The sequence below is a fragment of the Vipera berus genome (assembly GCF_964194415.1).
Source record: "Vipera berus genome assembly, chromosome: 1".
In the NCBI taxonomy this organism is placed as follows: Eukaryota; Metazoa; Chordata; class Lepidosauria; order Squamata; family Viperidae; genus Vipera; species Vipera berus.
This window is the reverse complement of record NC_138202.1, coordinates 42,121,826-42,134,265: the sequence shown is the minus strand read 5'-3', so window position 1 is coordinate 42,134,265 and position 12,440 is coordinate 42,121,826. Positions and strand designations below refer to the sequence as shown.

General features: G+C 40.7%; 1 protein-coding gene across 1 annotated transcript in view; it reads right to left on the bottom strand.

Moving 5' to 3' along the window:
- BTBD7 (BTB domain containing 7) overlaps window positions 1–9,553 on the bottom strand; it is a 71,135-nt gene extending 61,582 nt beyond the window's left edge. Inside the window, exon 1 of the mRNA XM_081344683.1 lies at window positions 9,419–9,553. The gene's annotated coding sequence lies outside the window, so the exon portion shown is untranslated. The remainder of the gene's footprint in view (window positions 1–9,418) is intronic.
- Window positions 9,554–12,440: the final 2,887 nt, after the last annotated feature.

The following is a 12,440-nucleotide window of genomic DNA, read 5'->3' as shown; positions in this document are numbered from 1 at the left end:
CTGCACTTCTCACTCAAGGGTGAGGTGCAATCTGGGGGAGAATCTTCTTAAGACTCAGACCTCTTGCTTGATGCGCAGGTGACAGGCACGGCCAGAAGGCCTTTGTACAACTTTATCTGGGACATCCTTTTCTGGATTACATCTAGTCTTCAACTTACAACCACAACTGAGTCCCAAATTTCTGTGGCTAAGCAAGACAGTTGTTCAGTGAGTTGCGCCCCATTTGACGACCTTTTTGCCACATTGTTAAGTGAATACTGCAGTTGTTAAGAGATTCATCCACATGTTAAGCAAATTTGGCATCCCCCGTTGACTCTGCTTGCCGGATGCCATCTGGGAAAGTTACAAATGACCCTGGGACAGTGCAGCTGTTAAAAACACAGTTGCCAAGTGCCTGAATTTTGACTATGTGACCAAGGGTATGCTGCAACGGTCGGAAGTGTGAAAACCATCCATAAGTAACTTTTTTCAGGGCTCTTGTAGCTTCAAATGGTCACTAAATGAATGGTTGTAATTCAATGACTACCTGTAGTTGTGTTGCATTTTATTTGTCTTATATTGTGAACCACCCGGAGTCATTTGGAGTCAGGCAGCACTCAAATCCAATAAATTAAATTAAATTAGAACATCCTCAAAAATGGCTTACAAAAAACTGTGGCAAGAGATTACCTTCTTTCACACATTAAATTTAACAGACATAACATACATGGGAATAGAATGATGAGGCAAGAGGAAAACAGCAAACTTATCAAAGCCGACATTACCTTATTTTATATTATACTGGTCCCCGACACATGCACACATCGCTTATACCAGCATGTTTCATGTATACCCTGGATAGAGATTACCAGAATCACTCTTTCTGCTAAGACTGCCTGTTGTTATCCCAGACATTGCTGTAGCTGCTGTCACTGGCACTTTTAGAAAGGAAAACATAAACATATTTCATATTTTCCTCTTGAGATATATTTTTTCCTCTCCTAACACCAAAGAGCCATCCAATATCTCTCCAAAGCACCTGAAGGCAGGACAAGAAGCAACGGATGGAAACTAATCAAAGGGAGAAACAACCTAGAACTAAGCAGAAATTTCCTGACAGTTAGAACAATTAATCAGTGGAACAACCTGCCTCCAGAAGTTGTGAATGCCACAAACCTGGAAGTTGTTAAGAAGAGACTAGACAGCTATTTGTCTGAAATGGTATAGGGTTTCCTGCCAGAGCAGGGGGTTGGACTAGATGACCTCCAAGGTCCCTTCCAATATCATCATCATTATTATTATCATCAATTCCCTTGGACATGAAGAATATATTCTGATATCTGTTCTAAAGGTAGAAAGTGATCTTGCAAAATAGCTAGTGTGGATTTTTAGTATTGGGTAGAAGTACCACTTCTGCTTCAATATTTCGGAAACTCGTGCTCAACTACAAATGCTTCTTGCCAGCTATGACATCCCAGAGCTCATGCAACTGGCATGGCAGTTCACATTCTGTCAACATGCAGCAAAAATTTCCCCAGCAAGCTTAGGTGCTACAGCAGAAAAACTCCAATGCATTTATTTGCCTCTACTTCCTGCAGCTTTGGTGCTGACTGCTGCGGCCATAATTGTGCATTGCCCTTGGCTTATTCAGGCTTCAGATGAAATGCCCTCAGATATTTTAAAGATGGAGGTCGGAAAAATATATTAAAATATTCTTACAGAGCAAAGGTCCTTTGGGCTGCAGCCAGCACCAATTACTATTGACAGAAGAAAAACAGAACATGCTTGGAGGGAGAGCATTCATTAAAAAAAAATCAGCAAAGACACCAGAATCCGTTCAGCATACTTGCAGCCATAATGTGGACAGGGATTTTTCTAAAGATAATAATTTCCTAACACATGGATAACTTTGCTTGTTTGTTACGAAACAATCGTATGCCATTTGACATCAAAGTGCAATATGACAAAAATTGTTGGCAATTTAGCCTTTAATTGGATACTAATTTTCACGGTTCTATTGTACTTCCTAAATCATGAGTAATACACTCTAAAACGATGCTTTTCAATCTTGGCAATTTTCCCCAGCATATTGGCTGGGAAATTATTGGAGTTGAAGTCCACACATCTTACAGCTGCCAAGGTTGAAAAACACTGTTTTAAAGATCAGTTGCTAGGGTCCAGAAGTGGAAGAAAGCTATTGCCTTCTTGTTCTGAACACATCAGATTGGCTACTATGTGACACAAAATACCAGGCTAGAATTCGGCTTTGGCCTCATCTAATAGGGCTCTTCTTACATTTTACATTCCAACACAAAGTAGACATAAGATTTCATGCTTACAATAGACAGAGTTTCCAGCTGCTTTAAAATGAAATCTTGATAAATGAAGCAATCAAATCATTGATACCAACTGCCTTCCTATCCCTCTCCCCATTCTTTCTCTTTTAAAAACAGAACATAAATAATGGTTGGATTAATGAAAAGTTTGCTATAGTAGGTAGCATGGCTTACAGTAATCCACAGAACTAGAAAGAACAGAAATATGATCCAAAGAACTCTCCAGAACACTTGTCACAAGCAAGGAGTAGGAACTAAAAAACCGGTATGCCCAAGATGGCTGCCTACAGGTCACATTCACTGTAAATAATTAAAAATGAGTAGTGTAATTTATTATCAGAAACAGAGAAGCAGGTTGCTGTAATATATTTGAAAGAAGAAAACAATGTACAAGTTGCACCTAAACATACTATTTGTGGCATACCATATGACAGCAAAACTAACTTCTGACTTGGAACACTGGAGTTCAGAATTCACTATCTGCATTAAATTTTCTGTGATTAAGAAAGAACAGACATATGAAGAATGAAGACCCAATGCAATTGCAACTTCTTAAGTGAACATTTTTATTAAATTTAATGACGACTTTTGAACAGTTGGTTTATTTCCAGGAAGCTAAGAGAAAGTAAAGGTACACCAGATCATTCTTGGTAGAAAGCTTTACAATAGTTGCAACTGTTAATGTCAAGTATACAACTAAACTTAAATATTTTACAGGTAGTCCTCAAAATCTGACCAGAATTTCCACTATTAAGGCAGATGTTAAATGAGTTGTGCCCAATTTTATGACCTTTTTTGCCATGGTGGTTAAGTGAATCACATGGTGGTTAAAAAAAATCTAGCTTCCCCCACTGGCTTTACTTGTCAGAAGCCTACTGGGAAGTTAGTTGCAAATGGTATTCACAGTCCCCAGGACACTGCAACTGTCATAAATACTTGCTGGTTGCCAAGCATCCAAATTTTGATCACACAATGGTTGCAAGTGTGAGCACCAGTTGTAAGTCACTTTTTTCAGTGCTGTTGTAACTTTAAATGATTGCTAAACAAATGGTAGTAAGTCAAATACTACATGTGCTACAGATAAATTTGCAAAATTTTAACTCAAATGTTTTTAAATTATATTGGTATTGGGTTTTAGCTTATGCTGCAGGCAATTGGTATCAAACAAAACGGCTAGAAAAGCAGGAAAAGTGATGTGAACTTAGGGCCTTAATCCTTTTTAATTAGTTCTTGTGTTTCAGATTTTTAGGCAGGAAAAAAAATCACCTTGGGGATTCCAATTAACCGAAAGAAAACAAATTGATAATGAAGCAGAAGGCAACAAAAATAATTATAAAACTCTGTCTTACAAAAGTACTTTAAAAATTGGCACTGAGATTTTCATTTGCCATAAAAAGCATAGCAATTTTCAACCACTTTCCAATTCTGGACAAAAAAACAAAGATCAGAGATCATCCTGCAGATTTTTAACAATCCAGAACTTCTCACTAACTCAAGGTTACTAAGGGTTTCCTTGATCACATAATGCTCCATCAGACTGTCTTTTCTTTTAAAACAGAATACTGGAAAAGGATCTCCCTTGCTTTTTCAAGCCTATGTTACCCATGCCAACAGCAAAGATTTTGAGATGCTCAAGATTGCTGGAGGAATCGACTTTACTATTCTGTTGGCAGCAAACATTCAGCAGAAGGGGTTTATTTGACATAATCACTACAGAAGAGGTTATACATTAAAAGCACACTACAGTTAACCTCAACTTACAACCACAATTAGGACCCCAATTTTTATTATAAGTCATTCTGGTTGCAAGTCGAGGTGCCCACCTGACAGAACCAGATTTTTCAGCCATTTTTACTGCGGCCATTAAGTCTGAATCACATGATTGTTAAGTGAATCCATTCTCCCAAATGGGTGAATTTTGCCAGAAAACCGGGGGGGGGGGGACCCAAAATAGCAAAAAAAAAAAAAAGCTGCAAATTTTGATCATGTGACTGTTGGATGCTGCAAGTGGTCATTAATGTGTGAGTCAGTTGCCAAGCACCTGAAATGTGGTCATCTGATTGCAGGAAGGGGGAATGCATGACATTTTATGGGCCATAATCACCATTTCTGAAGAAGTAAGTTCCTGTCCATGGAGATTCTCGGTCATCCAGGTCATGGCTGTCGTAACTTCAAACAGCATTTAACCATTCTACTGAGCAGCATAATCATAAATAAAGTTAACTTGGGCTATTAACTGCTGTCTGACTAAACACTTTATTCACTTCTACACACTGATTTTCAAGAAAACTAGACAGGCTCCAGATCTGACAACACAATAATGCAGCATGTTGGTACATGTATTCTGAGATCACTTGTGAAAACAAGTCTTATATTCCATGTGTCACTATCAACTTTAAAATCAACTAGCAACAAATGGCATGCCTAATTGCAACACTGCAATGGTATATGTATATATAAGGTAATTAATTAAAATTAATTCCCCATCAAAGTCCAGATTGTTCCAATTAAAACAGAATGGTAGAAAAAACAAAATATTTTTTAAAAAAGATATTGACCTAAAGCATAATTTAAACCAATGTAATAACTTATATAAGGGACAGTTCTGTTCACATTTTCTCATCAACAATGAAACTTCAGGTTCAATTCTTCTCATATTATAATTTTGAATCATTCTGGATATTTATCTATTTAATTATTTGTATCCTGCCTTTTTTTAAAAACAAATAACTCAAAGCAGCAAACCTATCCACCTTCCTCCTATTTTCCCCACAACAACCATGGAGAGTAACTGGCCTAAGCTCACCATCCTGGCTTTCACTTACTGCACACTTATGCTTCAACATGTCTATTGCAAATTGTCACATCATGAGGCATGCTTTCTTCAAAATGTCACATTATGAAAATTCCCTTGAACAGTTCTGGCAGGTTGCAAAGTTATTACAGAAGGAAGTTTGAATCACTAAAAAGTACCTTTCACTGTCACACTTGCTTGTTACTGAACTTTACTCCACGACAGAAAGCTATAGATGTGAAAAGTATCACCTATTAGTTGTACTGTTAGGAACAGCACTCTATATAGATCAGGGGTGTTTAAGATTCTTAAAGGAAAACTGTATTTTAAAACTTTTCAATAAAAAAAAAAAGATCAGGGGTGTTAAACCCACAATATCACGTGACATGTCGCGACGTATCACAACTTTTTCCCCATTGCTGGTAATGGGGTGGGCGCGGCTTCGGCATGATGCATCCAGCCTGCGGGCCAGCAGTTTGACACCCCTGATATAGACAAATGAAGAACCCCACCTCTGCACTCAGCTCAGTGACATCAGCATTTCATTCAGATATCAGAACTGCTATTCAAGGCAAGTGTGTAGCTTTATTATTATTCCTTGAGCTTGCTGGGCCAACAACAGATAACTTGTAGCCTTACCTACTCTGAGATTAAAATCCTAAAAGGAAACAAGTATTTAAAATAAATTTCTAATCTACAGAATTGCAAACAAAATCTACATATAGAATGGCATATATTATTCATGCAAAATCTTCTAATGCAATCTACTAACTGAACAAGTTGCTTATCCTTATTGCAGGGTGCATTATGTAATATTGCAATGGAGTAACATATTATATGGCATCATTTTTCAACAGTATGAACTGTTGACAATCCCATTCTATCACAACTAGTTTCATATTTTAAGCTTCAGAAAATCCAGAAGACTTTTGAAGTAAGAATGCCAATTGACATGTATCAATTCCCAAAATTGTTATAATTTCTTACTCTCCTTTCCTTCTTTCCTTTTCTAGTTTCCTACCTTTCCTAGTGCATAGTTTATTATAAGTGGAAACACAGTCTAGAGTTTGCCAGTTAGGATTTTTTATGACCTCTAAATATTAATATGTTACTTTACTCTGAGCCATGGTTACAACCATTGGCACCCAAATGTTAAGTTAAGTTATGAAATATATTGTAACATCACAACACAAAAACATGACATATACTATACCCTAACCCTAACCCTGATATCAGGATACAAGTACAAAAGTACAAGTTTTGCATCAACGGTTTTGTCTCTTTTAAAATCATGGGTTTTAAGGGAATGCCTCTTAATTATTTTTACTCTTGGTTGTGTCTTTTTAACTGCTGTTAGCCATCCAGGGTCACAATGGTGAGATGGGTTGCCACATAAACTGAATTGACTAAATTATTAGTGTAGCCTAAAGAATTCTAATTGTAACATATAGGGGGGAAAAAACCCAGACCAAAAACCACAGCAGAATTAAGAAGAAGCTGTTTGGTATCATTTCTGAACTGAGCGAAGGTTTTAAATGCTTTTAAGATGCACTGAGTGTTTCTCTTCAATATGAAGTCCACTATTATAAACTTCATGACACCAAATTCTACTCTAGGAAATATTAACTATACTTTAATAAACAAGAACTAGAATGTGAAAAAAATACTAGATATATAAAAACTTCCCTGTTTTGAATGGATCATTACTATTTACATGTAAGCAATAGGATTAATATTTGCAAAAATATCTTCAGATAATAACTTTATTTCAAGTTTTAATATAAAAATCTCTTAAAGTACATTTGTAATACAGAAGAAATTGCTATCAGTAAACAAATGCTTTGAAATTGGTACAAATTACTCACATGCAATAGTTTTTGATACAGGACAAATCTATTAATTGGTTACAGTACATGAAAAATTCTACTTATTATGGTGTCCATTACTGGACAAATTACAGAAAAAATAGGTTGCAACAAAAATCTAGTTCAAGAAATGAGCTCTCTCATCACTATTATATTCCAAATATCTATCATCTCCAGCACGCATGTGTGCAACTCCTCTGGAAACTAAGAGAATAATAGTCCACTTATCTATATTATTTTTCAAGGAGAATCTGACAGTTTGTGCAAAAATAGCAAAAGAAAAAGCTATCCTTAAAACAAATATGGAACTAGTTCACAGATATCTATATTTGTCAATGGGAAAGTACCTGCAGAATACTGGAGACAGATTTAATTGCATCTTCTACACAAAGTTAGTTGATCCATGGCAAGAAACTGGAACTGTTGAGGCCAAAACCAGAAATGCAAGAATCTTCAGTTGGGGACTTCAGAAAACCAATATGTGACAAAAGCAAGAAACAATCTCCCTTTGCAAACAATACTGTAAGTGGCTAGGCATAAATTTCCAGATATGGAGTTTAGTGGTTCCTTTCAAATGAGTAAGTTTATTGATTCAGCCTCTGTCTTAACTTTTAATCAGTGATGCTAACAACTGCTAATAATTCTAAGCCTGACAATTTATATATTAAAGACAGTACAGTACACCCATTCTTCAGCAGTTTTCAATGATGCTGAAGCTACTTTACCCATTCTGTTCTATTATTTACATTTTCCTAATACATCTACAAATCTTGCCAGGAAAACTTCAGGACTATTTCAGGCAGTCACTAAGAGTTAACACTGATTTGAAGGGGGGGACCCCCCAACCACCACACACAAAACCCCCAAAGAAGCAATGGGCCTCCAAAGGAAAAGAATAATCAGGCCATATCAAAGATTGGTTAGAAAAGCTTTTATTGTACTACAGGCAGAAAAAAAATATACAGATTCACCAGGAAAACCACACTTAATTTTGCAAGATTCATCCCAAGGTGAAAAATACAGTGTGCAATTTCATTCTTATATCTCTGCAAAGATCAGCAGAAACTATAATTTACAAATAGAAAACTGGGCATCTGAGTCAAGTCCACTAGAATGCAAAAAATTACATAGGGGTTGGAGTGAGCATGGATGCACTTGCTCAATACACAAATCATACACCCTTTGTGGGACTTGAGGTTACTCTTTGCTTATTTAGCCAGCAGGGGCAGCATAGACAGATTTAAAACACAATTTTCCGGACAATTACTTGGAAGCAAGTCCCACAGAAGTGTTCACAGGATAGGTTCTGGTCAAACAAGCCAAGGAATGCTGATCACTGGATCCTCACTGCTGGGTCAGTTTTTCAAGACTCTTTATAAATCATACCTATCCGAGAGGATTTCTTCTGCTTCTGTTCAGCACTTCAGTATGAATTCGAAGGATGTGTAAAGTTCTTGCACAAGCACAAATTTCAAAGCCCTGAAACCCCAAGACTCACATTCAGACATTCTAAATAGCAAGGTACCCTAAAAGGTAGCGGGGGGTGGGGAGGGGGGGAGAAAGAGGAGCAGAAAAAGAGAAAGACGGTGCACACAGCAATTCAGCTTACAGTAGCAAAGTGTGGAGTATCTTTTGCTGCAAAGTAGAGAATGGGAACCAGGCAGGGGAGCCAAACTGAAGAATGCTAAAAAAAAAGGGGGAGAGAGAGAGAGAGAGAGAGAGAGAGAGAGAGAGAGAGAGAGAGAGAGAGAGAGAGAGAGAGAGAGAGAGAGAGAGAGAGAGAGAGAGAGAGAGAGAGAGAGAGAGAGAGAGAGAGAGAGAGAGAGAGAGAGAGAGAGAGAGAGAGAGAGAGAGAGAGAGAGAGAGAGAGAGAGAGAGAGAGAGAGAGAGAGAGAGAGAGAGAGAGAGAGAGAGAGAGAGAGAGAGAGAGAGAGAGAGAGAGAGAGAGAGAGAGAGAAGGAAGGAGAAGGACGAGCTTTGGGACACACGCGTGTATGTCACCCACCAAGAAGAAGGAGATAAAAGGCTGGACGTTTCTTACAAGTGCATATGCAAGAGGCTGCCCAAAGTGAACCATCGGGGTGTGAAAGAAGGGCTAAAGTAGAGAAGTCATCCGAAGAAGACAGCCCGGGGCTCAGCGGAGCCGCAGAGCGGGGTCCCCTCCGCCTGTGGCCCCAGAGCTTTGTTTGGGTTTTCAGCCGGGAAGGAGAAGAAAAGGAACAACTCCGAGCAAACCGAACGCGACAAGCGACGAGAGCGCTCGGCCAAGAAGCCACCACTACAGATGGGAGGCGAGGGTAGCGGGTAAACAAGAGTTCAATCGCGCGACTCCAAAGGGCCGGGGACGGTGTGGGGTGCAAAGGAGGGGGGGGAAAAATGCCATAGCCCGCAGATGCCTCCCCTCCCCATCCAGCCCTTCTTGTGCTTTCGACCCTCCCACTCACCGCGCGAGTCTCTCGCGGCCGCCCGGAGCCTCCGCCACTCCCGACTGGGCTCTCGACCCCGGCCCCGACTCAGCGGCTCCCACCACCACCGCCTCCTCCGCCGTCTGCCCCAGCCGCCTTCGCGGCCGCCATTTTCATCCACCGCTCCGGCCAGACTTCTCGGGAGGGCGGGGGGGGGGCGGGCGGAGAGGAGGAGCAATCACGGAGCCTGCGCGGCAGCCCCTGTGACACGTGGTCCGCTCGGGAGGGGCGGCGCCGCGGGGCTGCGGAGGAGAATTAATAAAAACTTGCTCGGTGGGTCGCGGAGTCCGTCGGCGGCTCCCTCTTTTCCCTGGTTGCAAGTTTATCCGGGGAAGGGATTCCGTCGCGCGTTCCGCGGCGCCTTTCTTCGATGTTGTTGTGCTTAGTTGGGGGTACTCGTCCTGACCCTCTGCACGTAGACGAGGAAGACGACCTTGCGAGTGTTTGTCCTGTTTGCAATTGTGTAGTAATCCTTACTCGGGGCCAGAACTTTTGAGTAAGGCATCGGGACCTGTTTCCAAATCAACGCCGGATTGAGTTTGCGATTCCTTGCTCGTGGCTGCAGCGCTCGCTCGCTCGCGCGGGGCTTGCCCGCCCTCTGTCGTTGTTCCCCTACCTTGTTTCTTGCAACTGTGTTTTGTGCCAACTCTTGAATTCAAACGTGCCCGCGAAGGTATGAAAAACCCGGAATGACCGGCTTGTATTGCAACTCTATTGGAAACGTCCTCATTCCGCTGCTATCCCTCCGCCCGTCTTACCTCCCCTTGCTCTCCACGGCCGTTTCGGCTGCGGCGCCCCTCCGTTCCGCCTGCTGCGCTCGGTTGGGGCGCCGGTTCAGCCTTGGTGCAGATAAATCAGGTGCCAAGTCTGGTGGCAATGTCATTTGACGTAGAATTGAAATTCAACCTGTTTTAGGCTGTAGAACAGGTTTACTTTGGGATGTGTTATTGGTAACATTGCGCCATGATCAATGATTTGCTTAATCCCGGTTTGCAGAATTAAATACCTTTAGTTGGGTTTGTACTAACAAACCACCTTAGGGCATGAAGCCAATTTATAAGATCTTTGCTGGATTTTATCAAAATCTTACGGTGGTGAGGGTGAAGGTTCGTTCTCGGAACTTGAGGATTGGTTTCCGAAGGTTTTGTTACCAGGCTAGGTAACATCTTCAGCACTGTTTACTTATAGAAGGGTTTCAGGTGTGGGAGTGTCCAGTGAGGGTCTTGTGATGGACCAGTTGTGAGTCATGAGAGAGGCTTGTGATGAGGACCCTCACTGGACACTCCCACACCTGAAACCCTTCTATAAGTAAAACACTGACACAGACATCCACTAAACACCTCTGAAGATGTTACCTAGCCTGGTAACAAAACGTTTGGAAACCAACCTTCAAGCTCCGAGAATGAACCTTCACCCTCATCCTATACCTGAGCTACAGATATTTGCCACTATATGTGCCATCAAGTCATGTTTGACTCTTAGAGACCAGATATATTTTCTCCAATAATCTTTTTACTTAACCTGTTCCCTCAAGTTTCCCAATGGTGCACTCATTGTCATTGTAATTGAGTCCATCTGCCTTGCTGCTGGTCATCCTCTGTTCTACCTTTCCCAGCATTAAAGCCTTCTCCAGAGAGCTAAGTCTTCACATAATATGTCCTAAGTAGGCTAATGTGAGTCTGCTCATTAAGGCCTTGAATGAGAACTCTGGGTTGATTTGTTCAAGGGTGCATTGCTTTGTTTTCTTGGCTGTCCACAGTATACTCTGGAACAGAGGTCAACAACCTTTTGGGCACCAGGGACCAGTTCTGTGGAGAAAGGTTTTTCCACAGACCGTAGAGGGCGTGGTTTTGTGTTCTGCCTGCATTCCATGGATAGGGCTTTGCTTATTTGTGTGGACCGATTGCTGGCGTGCCGCAGCCTGCTACCAGTCCACAGACTGGGAGTTGGGGACCCCTACTCTGGAATCTTCTCCAACAGCAAAGTTCAAAACTGTCAATACTCTTCCTATTCTGCTTCTTTAAGGTCTCAACTTTCACTTCGATAGAGTGTTGTAGGGAATACTATGGCTTGCATGATTCTGGTCCTTGTTAGTAAAGATGCATCACGGCGTTGATGGATGGATGAAAATCTTCTCCAAGGTCTTCATGGCTGCTGTATCATGTTCTGGTCTGCAGTATATTCCTTGGTTCTTTAAAAAGGGAAGAGATGGGCAGGAGGCAAAGACATAGCCTTCTGAAGATATGGATGAAAAGGCCCACTTTTTTGTGAAATAGATGAAATGCTCTGTGTTTGTGGATGGCAAATGTTATCCCATGAGTTACATTTTTGCAAGATGTATTTTATGTTAAGACACCCAACCTGGGGTTTTTTTACCTGCAGTAAATCATGTGGATTTAATGGATCTTTAAAAAATAAAAGTGGTTTAGATTGTAAATTTGTGGTATTTTTTAGTTTATGGATGAGTTATAATATTTTATGTGAAAGGCTCTTCTAGTAAAAAAATCAATGTCGGATTAATTATGTGGCAAATTAATGTCTGGAAGGATATTCGATTTTCTTAAAGTGCCAGCAATGTGTAAGACTCAACAGCATTAGTAATACACTGGATTGCCCTGGAAGACCACCCAGGAACCTCAACTTTTCCAGAATGCAATTGCTTGAGGAATGATTGTCCAGTTTCTTCTTAAAAACTTCCAGTGTTGGAGCATTCACAGCTTCTAGAGGCAGGTTGTTCCACTGGTTAATTGTTCTAACTGTCAGGAAGTTTCTCCTCAGTTCTAGGTTGCTTCTCTCCTTGATTAGTTTCCATCCATTGCTTCTTGTCCTCCCTTCAGGCGCTTTGGAGAATAGCTTGTCTCCCTCTTCTTTGTGGCAGCCCCTGAGATATTGGAACACTGCTATCATGTCACCCCTCATCCTTCTCTTCATTAAACTAGATATAAACAATTCCAGCAACCGTTCCTTATATGTTTTAGCCTCCAGTCCCATAATCATCTTT